We start from the raw sequence: 12,814 nt of genomic DNA, 5'->3' as shown, positions 1-12,814 counted from the left end.
TGGAGATTGATTCCAAGTATCTCCATTGTATCAATTCTAAAATCAATCATGACTCAAAGAAATTCCTGTTCTATGCTTAAGCATAGGTCAAAGTCCTTTCCATTGTTCAGCAAAAGGTTTCTGTCCTAAAGTAATCTGAAGAAGGGAAGAAAAGGAACCTCCCATGCCAATGGGGTTCCCATTCCAATAGACTATGAGTAAGAAATTTTCCAAGTATGAAATATCCCAATGGTGAAATTTCCAACATTTATAAGTCTAAGGAATTTTGAGGTTTACAATATCTATATTATACTCAGAGAAGTGGCAAAGTAAATATAGTGCCAGAAGCCGAGTCAGGAAGACTTGAGTTTAAATCCTGCCTCAGATACTTACTAGCTGTGTGACCCTGGGCAAGTAGTTTAAATCTCTTTGTTTTAATTTTCTCACATGTTAAATTAACTAGAAAAATAAATGGGGAAACAGCTCCATTATCTTTGCTAAGAAAACTCCAAATGGGGTCACAGAGGGTCAGATATGATTGAAACAACACAGTAACAAAGTAATCCTATCTAAGATTTATTTTTCCATTCATTCAATATTTATTAACTGGCTTATTATATGCAAAGGCATTACATTAAATGATGAAGAAAGAAGCCAAAATCAAAATAAGCTTTCAAGTATTTTATATGCTACATTCTTGTTTTATTTTAATAATTTTTCACCGATTACAAGTCAATACAATTATTTAATGTTCTTTTATAGATAATTTTCAATCAATGTTCTCTTTGTTCCTCCCACCCATCTCTCCTCCCCAAGAAGGAAGGTGATATGCCATAAAATGCACATATATTATAATATAATACACATCTTCATGTTTATCATGATGTGAAAGAACACATACATTGTTTTTACTAGAAAAAATTCAGAGGGAATAAAGTGAAGAATGGTATGTTCCATTTTGCATTTGGACTCTGTTCCTGCTATGGAGGTCGATGTTCTTTTTTGTCATGAGATTCCAAGGAGGGACATTAAAGAATAATTAATCCTATACACTTTTTTGTTTGAAGATAGTTAAGGTTAAGGAGGTTAAAGAAGTTTTCCAAAATCCTATAATAATTGACACTCATGTATATAATAATAATAATTATTATTATTTCATTACTCTTTTATGATTTACAAAACACTTTATATATGGTATCTTATTTGATTCTCACAGCAATCTGTGGAGGGTGCTATTAATATTTCTATTTTACAGATTAAGAAACAGGTGGAAAATGTTTGAGACCTGCTGCAAGTAACACATCTCTTACATGTCTGAGACAGAATTCAAACTCAGATCTTCCTGATTCAGGTGATCTTTTAACTAAAAGATGCCCCATGATATTTATTAGGATCCATGGTACTTAGTCCCAAGTAGGTATTCTATAATACTATTCTATTACAATAAAAATTATTTAGCAAATTAAGAACATTTAATAAGTGATTAATATATGCCAAGTTTAGAGGTAAGCTCTGGGAATACAAAGAAAAAGTAAAATATAATCTTTTCCCTCAAATAGACTCAGTCTATTAGAGAGACATAATGCAAACAACAATGTACAAAGTAAAGATATTGTAAATGGGAAGGAAGGCACTAATAATGGGTGTAAGGCAGAAAAAGACTCATGGAAAACCTAAAACTCATGCAGTTATGATGTAAGAAATTTTATTAATGAGAAACAATGTTTTGACTTTTACTCAAAAATGGAATCAAAGGATATTTTATGTGGATTATTAGGTGACAAAAGTATTTTTATCTGTAAGTAAAATATCAACTGGCATAATTAATATAATTGATTCTTAATATTCCTGTTCCAAACCAATATTGATGAATTTGGTTAATAACAATCTCCCCTGGATGGGAATAACAATATTGTGTTTTTATTAATCTCATACATTTATCTAACAATATTGTATGTTATTGCATTCAATGTAATTTCTAGGACAGAATCTAAACTGTTATTTTCTTAGCATCTAGCATTATATCAATTTAGATTAAAGGAAATTTCCCTACAACATGGGTTAGACCCATAGCTCCTCCTTCCTTCTTAACACAAGGAACTGTTTTCCAGAAAAAAGAGACAATGTATTCTCCAGACCTAATGGACCCTGTTTGCTAGACACGGCTTCTTGTTCACCAAAGGTCTCCAATTTAGTGTATTTCTAAAGAGTCACTAAATTATTCTGATTTGATAATCAGATGCATTTATATAGAAAGAGGAGGGTTGGAAGAGTGAAATAAATGAAAGGTTTAAGTATATTTTTGTTGCAAATTCTTTCTGTGTTGTTCTATTTAAAACTCCTTTTGTTAACTGTTCAATGTCTTATAAGCGTATCATTTTATCCTAATATCAAGCATTAACAGAGTACTGGTATTAAAGCTTTCTTCAAAACTTTTACATGTCCAATGAATGTATGAATTTAGGTAGAGGTTGGATTAAAATATTTCTGCATTATATTTTAATTCTAAATTTATATGTTTCTATGATGATTCTATTAAAGCAGCCTAAGACTTCTTTGGCTTTATGATGTCCTTTTTAGGAAAGTTAAATTCAGGAACTAGAAGGCACCTAAGAAAAATAGATGAAAGTTGAAGGGAAGTTCATTTCCAATAAACTACAGTATGATAGCACTAATTTATGAAGAATGAATAAGAAATAGACTCAATTTAGTGCTTATTTACTAGTTTGTGAAATGTTAGACATAAACATAATTATGAGGTAAATTAAAATATGATATATAACAAAGCTACCCCCCCAAAAAAAGACTATGAGAACTCTGGGATAGGAGATAAAATTTCTGGTTGGCAGAAATCCAAATAGAGTTCTTGAGAGAAGAGGTTACTATATTGAACTTTGCAGGATGAGTAGAATTTCAGAAGTAGATGATGGATGATGGAGACTTCTAGAAATTGCTTTGCATTCACTGACACAAACAGAACTGTCATCTCTGCTCTATCAACTTAAAGAGTTGTTTTATATAATGGTATCATTATTAACCACCATATTCAAAAATTCTGATTGAATGTGCAAAATCAAAGAGCTGGAAGAGATTCTAGAGAACCTATTCTAATATCCTCAATTTACAGATAAAGAAACTGAGGCTAGAGAAGTTAAAAACTTTGCTAGATGTCTTATGAATAAAAATAGAGGAGCTAGCATTTGAACTTAGGTTCTCTGACCCTTAAAGCCAAAACAGGTTACTGTTCCATATTGTTTCTCAAATCTCAAATCGAGCAAAACATTAAAAAAGAACTATCATGTATATACATATATCCTCTATATATACAATATACATTAAAGACACCAATCTTAAACACTTTTGAGCAATAAATCAGAGATATACAATTTATAATAATATATACATTTAGTTGTGAAGTCATTTTGTTGAGATACATATTCATCTCCAACCTCAATTATAACACTTTTAGGGATAGGCTATTAGGAAGGAATTGACAAGGGAGGATGAAAGGGGATAAAAGACTTGGTGATTTATTCATTTAATTTGTTTGTTTATTTTTGAAATTTATTTTGACTATTCTTCCATGGTTATATAATTAATGATTTTTCCCTCCTGTCTCCATTTTCCCATCCTGGAGCTGACAAGCAATTCCATAATGATATATGTATCATGGTTCAAATACCTATTTCCATATGGTTCATATTTGTAGTAGAGTGATCTTTTGACATCAAAATCCTAATGTTATCCCCATCAAACCACATAATTAATAACATGTTTTTTCCTCTGCATTTATGTTCCCACAGTTCTTTCTCTGAATATAGATACCGTTCTTTCACATATGTTGCTCAGGATTATACTAGATCATTGTATTGCTGCTAGTAGAAAAGTCTATTACATTTGATTGTGCCATAATGTATGTCTCTGTGTACAATGTTCTCCTGGTTCTGCTCTTTTGCTCTGCATCAATTCCTGAAGTTCTTTCCAGTTCACATAGAAATCCTCCAGTCCATCATGCATTTTAGCACAATAAGATTCCACAAACATTACATACCATAATTTGTAGCCATTCCCCAAATGATGGCCACCACCTCAGTTTCCAAAATTTTACTACCACAAAGAGCATGGCTATAAATATTTTTGTACAAGTAGTTTTCCTTATTATATCTTTAGGGTACAAACCCATTAGTGGTATGGCTGAGTCAAAGAGTAGGCATTCTTTTCAAGCCCTTTGCTCATAATGCTAAATTGCCCTTCAGAATGGTTAGATAAATTCACTATTCCACCAATGATACATTAATGTTCCAATTTTGGACATCCCCTCCAACATTTATCACTTTTCTTTGCTACCATATTGGCCAGTCTGCTAGGTATAAAGTGGTATCTCAGAGTTGTTTTTATTTGCATTTCTCTAATAAGGAAGCACTTAGAGCACTTTTTCATGTGATTATTGATAGTTTAGATTTTTTAAAAGTGAAAATTGCCTATTTGTGTTCCTTGACCATTTTTCAATTGGGGAATAAATAGCATGATTTTTTTTGTAGATTTGATATTTGTTACTTATATTTGGGAAAATAAACCTTTGTCAGAGAATTATGTTATAAAAATTTTTCTCACTTTGTTGTTTTCCTTCTAATTTTGGTTGCATTGCTTTCATTTGTACAAAATCTTTTTTAATTTGATATAATCTAAGTCATTCATTTTACATTTTATAATTTTCTCTATCTCTTGCTTAGTCTTAAATTCCTACCTTTCTCATACATCTGAAAGGTATACTATTCTATGTTCTCTCAATTTAATGATGATTTCACTCTTTATATTTAAGTCATTCACACATTTTGAATTAATGTTGGTACAGGGTGTAAAATGCTGATCTAAAACTGATTTATCCCATAGTGCTTTCTAATTTTACAGCAGTTTTTGTCAAATAGTAGGTTCTTGTTCCCAAACTGGAATCTTTGGGTTTATCAAACACTAGCTTGCTGAGGTTATTTACCCCTAGTTTATTCATTAATCCACCCTTCTGTCTCTTAGCCTGTACCATTTTGTTTTGATAACTACTGCTTTATAGTACAGTTTCTGGTAATGCTAGGCCCCTACACTTCACATTTTTTTTTCATTATTTCTCTTGATATTCTTGGTCTTTTGTTCTTCCAAATGATCTTTGGTATACTTTTTTCTAATTCAGTAAAAATGTTTCTTGGTAGTTTGATCGGAATGTCACTGAATAAGTAAATTAATTTGGGTGGGATTGTCATTTTTATTATGTCAGCTTGTCCTACACATGAACAATTAATGTTTTTTTTTTCAAATCTTTAGATCTAGTTTTAATATGGAAGTGTTTTGTAGTTGTATTCATATACTTTCTGTGTTTGTCTTAGCAAATAGATTCCTAAATATTTTATATTATTTAGGGTGATTTTAAATGGAATTTCTCTTTCTAATTCTTGCTGCTAAGATGTGTTGGAAATATATAGAAATCCTGATGATTTATGTCAGTTTATTTTGTATCCTGCAACTTTGTTAAAGTTGTTAATTACTTCCACTAGCCTTTTGATTGATTTTCTAGGAATCTTTATGTATACCATCATATCATCTGCAAAGAGTTTAGATTCCTTATTGCCTACTTTAATTCATTCAATTTCTTTTTCTTCTCTAGTTGTTACTGTTGGCATTTCTAGAACGATATTAAACAACAGAGGTGATAATGGGCATCATTGTTTCACTACTGATCTTATTAGGAAAGTTTTAACTTGTTCCCATTTCAGATGACACTTGCTGATGGTTTTAAATATATACTTTATTATCTTGAAGAATGGCCCTTCCTTTCCTATACTTTCTAGTGTTTCAATGGGCGTTGTAAACCTTAAAATTTCTTAGACTTATAAATGTTGGAAATTTCACCATTGGGAAATTTCATACTTGAAAAATTTCTATTGATAGTGGGAACTCTATTGGAATGTGAACCCCATTGGCATGGGAGGTTCCTCCTCCTCCCTTCTTAAGATTACTTTAGGACAGAAAGCTTTTGCTGAACAATGGAAAGGGCTTTGACCTATGCTTAAGCATAGAACAGGAATTTCTTTGAGTCATGATTGATTTTAGAATGGAGAGAATAGAGATACTTGGAATGACAGAACCAGGTCTTGGAAAATACAATTTCCACCCCACTCAGTCCTAACAGGATTTAGGAAGGGCTGCAGCAAAGGATCAAGATTTAATTATTTGAGAATATGACCTTCAACAGACATGTGCAAAGCCACAGACCTCTGGGCAGTCCTGGGTTAAGCTAGAGCCACCATTGGCACAGGGAAGACATGGACAGTGATTGGTAGATGTGAGAACTGAGGGGAGGGAACTTGGATGGTTTCCTTAAAGATAGAGGGGTCTGAGGACTGAGGGGTGGTTGGTTGGAGAGGTTTTTGCTCTGAGAGGTGGGCTTTGAGGAGTTGGCTCTGAAGGAAGCTGGAGGTGGAGGCCCCTGAGACTGTTTCTCCATTTTGGTCATGTGAGTGATAGGGACTGATCTCTTTTCTTTGCCTCAGCTATCTAAGGGCTTGGGCCTTTTGGCCCAGCCTAAACAGAAGGGGTATTTAAGCCCTATTCCCTTCTCTCCCCTTTCTCTCTCCCTCTCTCTCTCTATCTCTAATTTCTTTCTTCCTCCTGTTTGTAATTAAAACTCCATAAAAGGCTGACGGCTGACTTGAGTTTTCATTTAGGAATTACATAGCTGAATTCCTTGGTGACCTTAAATTAATATATATCAGTCTTTTAAAGTGATTTCCTTGTCACAGCTTCAATGTTATATTTTGTCAGAGGGTTTTTCTGTACCTTTTGAGATAATCATGTGATTCCTGTTTGTTTGATTATTGATATGGTCAATTATGTGAATGATTTTCCTAATATTGAACCATCCTTGCATTCATGGTATGAATCCTAACTGATCATAGTGAATAATCCTTGTGATAATTTGCTGAAATCTTTTTGAAAGTATTTTATTTAATATATTTGCATCTATAATTCATTAAGGAGACTGGTCTATAGTTTTCTTTCTCTATTTTTGGTCTGCCTGTCCTTGGAATCAGCACCATATTTGGGTCATAAAAGGAATTTGCTAAGACTACTTCTTTGCTTATTTTGTCAAATAATTTGTATGGTACTGGGATTATTTGTTCTTTAAATGTTTGATAGAATTCACTTGTGAATCCATCTGGCTCTGGGGATTTTTTCTTAGGAAGTTCCTTGTTGGATTGTTCAATTTGTTTCCCTGAGATGAGATTATTTAAGTATTCTATTTCCTCTTTATTTAATCAAGGGAACTTATATTTTTGTAAATATTCAACCATTTCACTCAAATTGTCATATTTATTGCCATATAATTAGACAAAATAGTTCTTAATAATATTTTAATTTCCTCTTCATTATAAGTGATATTACTCTTTTCATCACTGATACTGATAATTTTATTCTTTTTACATTTTTATTAGATTAGCCAATACTTCATCTATTTTATTCAAAGAACTAGCTCCTAGTCTTATTTATTAATTCAATAATTCTTTTACTTTCAATTTGATTAATTTCACCTTTAATTATTAGAATTTCCAAATTAGTTTTTATCTGAGGATTTTAAATTTGTTCTTTTTATATTTTTTAAATTGTAGGACCAATTAATTGATTTCCTTCTTCTCAATTTTTTGATATAGACACCCAGAGATAGAAATTTTCCCCTGAGTACTGCTTTGACCATATCCTATAGGTTTTGATATATTAAGCCCTCATTTTCATTATTTTTATGTAATCTGTAATTGCTTTCATAATTTCTTTTTTTCTACCCACCCGTTTTGAAGAATTAGACTATTTATTTTACAAATAATTTTAAACTTGCCTTTCCAGGGACCCTTGTTAGTTATAAATTTTGCTATATTATTATTTGAAGAAGTTGCATATATTGACTCTGCTTACCTGCATTTGTTATATGCTCTAGTACATGGTCAATCTTTGTATATGTTCCATGTATTGCTGAGAAGAAGGTATCTTTCTTTTTTATTTCTGTTCAGTTTTCTCCATATATCTATTAATTATATATTTTTTAATATTCTATTCACTTCCCTTACTTCTTTCTTCTTTCTTTTTTGGTTCAATTTATCTAGTTCTGAAATTGGAAGTTTGGGATCCCCCACTAATATGGTCTTACTATCTATTTTCTCCTTGAGCTCCTTTAATTTTTCATTTAGAAATCTAGATGCTATACCATTTGGTGTGTAAATGTTTAATAATTATATTACTTCATTGTTAATAGTACCCTTTACCAAATTGTAATTAATTTATCTCTTTTAACCCGATTAATTTATACTTTAGCGTAGTCTGGTAACAGTTGCTACTCCTGCTTTTTTTACTTTAATAACACATAATAAATTCTGACCCAATCTTTTACCTTGAATCTGTGTGTCACCCTGCCTCAAATGTGTTTCTTGTAAACAACATATAATAGGATCATTGTTTTTAATCCAATCTATTATCTGCTTCTGTTTTATGGGTGAATTCATCCCATTCACCTTTAATGTTATGATTACAAATTGTGTATTGCCTTCCATCATATTATCCACTTTACATCCTGTTGTATTCCATTTTTCTCTGTCCATGCTCACCAGTATTTGCTTTTTGTCACCCCACCAACTTCCCCCTCCCCCAATTATTCCCTCTTCTCTGGTCTTATTCCCCTTCTACTTCTCTGTGGCATAAGATAGAATTCTATACCATGGAATGAGTAGGGCAAGATAGAATTCTATTCTCCACTTGTGTTACCCTCTCTGAGCCAGTTATAATGAGAGTAAATTTTAAGCATTTCCTGTCACCACCCTTATCCTCTCCTCTCTGTAATGATTTTTCAAAAATCTTTATGTTATATAATTTATCTCATTCTATCTCTCCCTTCACTTTTATTCCAGTAGAACACTCTCTTTCAGTCCTTGATTGATATTTTACATATAATTCATATGTACACATCTCATTATATATATATATATATACATATATCATTCTATATCATCACTTTCATATTGATATCATATCATCATATACATCATATCATCATAACCAGCTTACTTCTCCACCCTCTTTCTGAGTAAAATCCTTCTATTTTTCTCTACTATTATGAATAATGTTTGAGAATTACAGAAATCCTTTTAACATTTAGACATATAAACATTTTTGCCTTAATGAAACCCTAAAATTTTCTCTTTCTCATTTACTTTTCTGGGCTTCTCTTGTGTCTTGTTATAGGCCTTCAAATTTTTTGTTTATGTCTGGTTTATTCCTTAGGAATATTTTGAAACTATCTTATTAAATGATCATTTTCTCAATCACTAAAAAATTACTAAAATATTCATCTTATATAAATGTAGTTATCATCCTTCCTTTCTTTCTCTATTTCCTTGTCTCTGTCTCTATAGACACAAGCCTAGTCATATACATATATATGTATAATAATGATATGCATATATCTTGCAATGTACATATTCATACTTGCATATATCCTTATGTTTACAAATATTTGTTTATACATACATGCTTCCTCTATATATACATATATTTATAATGTTCTTTTTTATAACCAGACTCTAAGTTTGGGCAAAATGGCAAACTTCTTTTGTATACCTGTTTTGCGCAAGACATTATAGACTACAAAGTACATAATAATCATTTTTAAATGCCTGTAATTATGCATTTGCACAATAATTTACAATGATTCCAAAGCATCTTTTAATAGTGTGGACTAATACACAACATTTTAGTTATTATGTGTTTTCATAATATCATATAACAACTATAAAGGAGACATTATAGTTTACCAACTGAATAAAGTAGCTTTTGAGAATCTATAATTTAGTATTTTCCCAACTTTGTCAATTCTCATAAATATAGATAAAATATTTCCTCCATCATTTCTCTTTTTTCCCCTGAATTTTAGTATTTGCAAAATTCCACATTAAAATTTGACTTTTTTTAATGTTCAAAAAAGTATCTCTGAGAATCACAATATATTTCTTAAAAGATGCTTAAGACTTCCGGGTAATCATGGCTGCAATCTAGACGCCACACACTTCCTCTCCCCGGCACCGAACGAAATAGACTACATCAAAGGAGCATAAAATCACCTTTGGAGGAACAGAAGGACTCCCCAGTACCCCACAGAGGCAAAGGTACGTGGGGCCTGAACATTTCCACACTAAAATAAGAAGGAAAAGCTTGCACAGAAAAGTGAACTGAGCCGCCCTTCCCCCACCCCACCTCCCCCACTAAACCAGAGTGAGCTACCTGAGCCCTCACCGGGACAGCGAGTGAGTGGGGAGCGTCTCTGTCTGGGGGGGCACTCCAGGGTCCTTGGGATCTGGGGACTGCCAGGAAAAAACATCTCAGGGCGCTTTCACTGGAGAATCCAGCGGAGCTGTACTTGGGGCGGGCTGCACTGAACAACGCGGACCACGGGCTGATTATCTGGGCGGAGCTGAATACCTGGGCTCGGAGGCTGGGAAGAACTAGTCTGAAGCAACCTAAATTCACAGAAAAACCACTCATATAACCCAGACCCCAGACCAAAAAGGAAAGGGGAATAAAACCACCAAAGGGATGGCTCACATGGCCCAAAATCAAGCCTCCAGGAAGAAAGGGAAAAAAGTGACTATTGAAAACTTTTATGGTGGAAGTACCCAAGGAAAAGAGGAGAATGAGGAGGAAATCCAAAAAAATTCAGAACACGCCTCCCAAAATGGAAACTATCAACAAGCTCTGGAAGATCTCAAACTGGAACTTATCCAAAAGATGGAAACCTGGAAAGAAAAATGGGAGAAAGAGATCAGCTGTCTGACAGATAAGAATGCTCAATTGGAAAAAGAACTCGAAGCATCCAATAGAAGGGCAGACAAGGCTGAAAAGCAAAACCAGTCCCTAATGACCAGAATTAAGCACCTCGAAGAAAGTGAGATGATAAAACAGCAAGAATCAATAAAGCAAACCCAAATAATTAATGAATTGGAAGAAAACATAAAATATCTCACTGAGAAGGTCACAGACCTGGAGAACAGAGGAAGACGAGAAAATCTCCGTATTATCGGTCTCCCAGAAAAACCAGAGGTAAACAACAAATTGGATATTATTCTACAGGAAATTATAAAAGAAAATTGCCCCCACATTCTGGAGCAAGGGGGCAAAATAGAAATAGAAAGGATTCATAGAACACCTTCTATACTAAATCCCCAAAAGACAACGCCTAGGAATGTAATTGCCAAATTCAAGAGCTTCCAAGTAAAGGAGAAAATCCTACAAGAAGCCAAGAAGAAGAGCTTCAGATATAAGGGGGCTCCCATAAGGATCACACACGACTTAGTGGCTAACACACTAAGAGACCGCAAAGCATGGAACACGATATTTAGAAAGGCAAGAGAGCTGGGTCTCCAACCAAGAATCAACTACCCAGCAAAACTGACTATATACTTCCAGGGGAAAGTATGGGCATTCAACAAAATAGAAGATTTCCAAGCATTTGCTAAGAAAAGACCAGAGCTCTGTGGAAAGTTCGATATCCAAGCACAGAAAGCAAGAGAAACATGAAAAGGTAAATATGAAAGAAAGGGAAAAGGAGATAAATCTTATCTTTTTCTTTAAGTCAAACTCTCTTCTATAAGGACTACATTTACATCAAATTATGTATATTAATATGTGGGGAAATGTTTTGTGTAACTCTCATAAATTGTATCATCATAAGAGTAGTTAGAAGAAACATGCATAGGGAAAGATTGGGGCATTAAGAAGATTTGTGGAAAGTTGGGGCAAAGAAAGGAAAAGGGAGGGGGGGAACCGCGATAATACTAAGATTAACTTCAAGAAATAGGGGGGGAATCAATAGAATAATCTTTCCCATATAAAGATACACATGGGAAGGGGAGGGGAAGAACTCTCATATGAGAAGGAGAGGAAGAGAGCGTGAAGTGGAATTACTTAAACCTTACTCTCAGTGAAATCAAATCTGAGAGGAAAGAACATCTAGATCCAGTGGGATCCTGAATTCTATCTTATCCATTAGGCCAAGAAAGAAAGGAAAATCAAGGAGGGGGTGGGGGTAGGGAGTACAAAAAGGGAGGGAAGGAGAGGGGGGAGGGGAAGGGAGCATAAAAAGGGAGGGGCTAGAAAGGGAAGCATCTCAAGGGAGGGGACTAGGGGGACTGACACTTTCTCACTGGTTCAAAAGAAGAAAGCTAAAGAAGAAAGGTCAGAACTAGGGGAAGATATCAAAATGCCAGCGAATCCACAAATAACAATCATAACTTTGAACGTGAATGGGATGAACTCACCCATAAAACGCAGACAAATAGCAGATTGGATTAGAACCCAAAACCCTACCATATGTTGTCTTCAAGAAACACATATGAGACGGGTTGACACTCACAAGGTTAGAATTAAAGGTTGGAGTAAGACCTTTTGGGCCTCTACCGATAGAAAGAAGGCAGGAGTTGCAATCATGATATCTGACAAAGCCAAAGTACAAATAGACCTGATCAAAAGGGATAGGGAAGGTAAATATATTCTGCTAAAAGGAAGTATAGACAATGAGGAAATATCACTAATCAACATGTATGCACCAAATGGTATAGCATCCAAATTTTTAATAGAGAAACTAGGAGAATTGAAGGAGGAAATAGACAGTAAAACCATATTAGTGGGAGACTTGAACCAACCACTATCAAATTTAGACAAATCAAACCAAAAAATAAATAAGAAAGAGGTAAAAGAGGTGAATGAAATCTTAGAAAAATTAGAATTAATAGACATATGGAGAAAA

This window comes from Monodelphis domestica, chromosome 6 (genome assembly GCF_027887165.1).
Source record: "Monodelphis domestica isolate mMonDom1 chromosome 6, mMonDom1.pri, whole genome shotgun sequence".
Lineage (NCBI taxonomy): Eukaryota > Metazoa > Chordata > Mammalia > Didelphimorphia > Didelphidae > Monodelphis > Monodelphis domestica.
The sequence above is the reverse complement of the archived record's forward strand: the minus strand, read 5'-3'. Positions refer to the sequence as shown.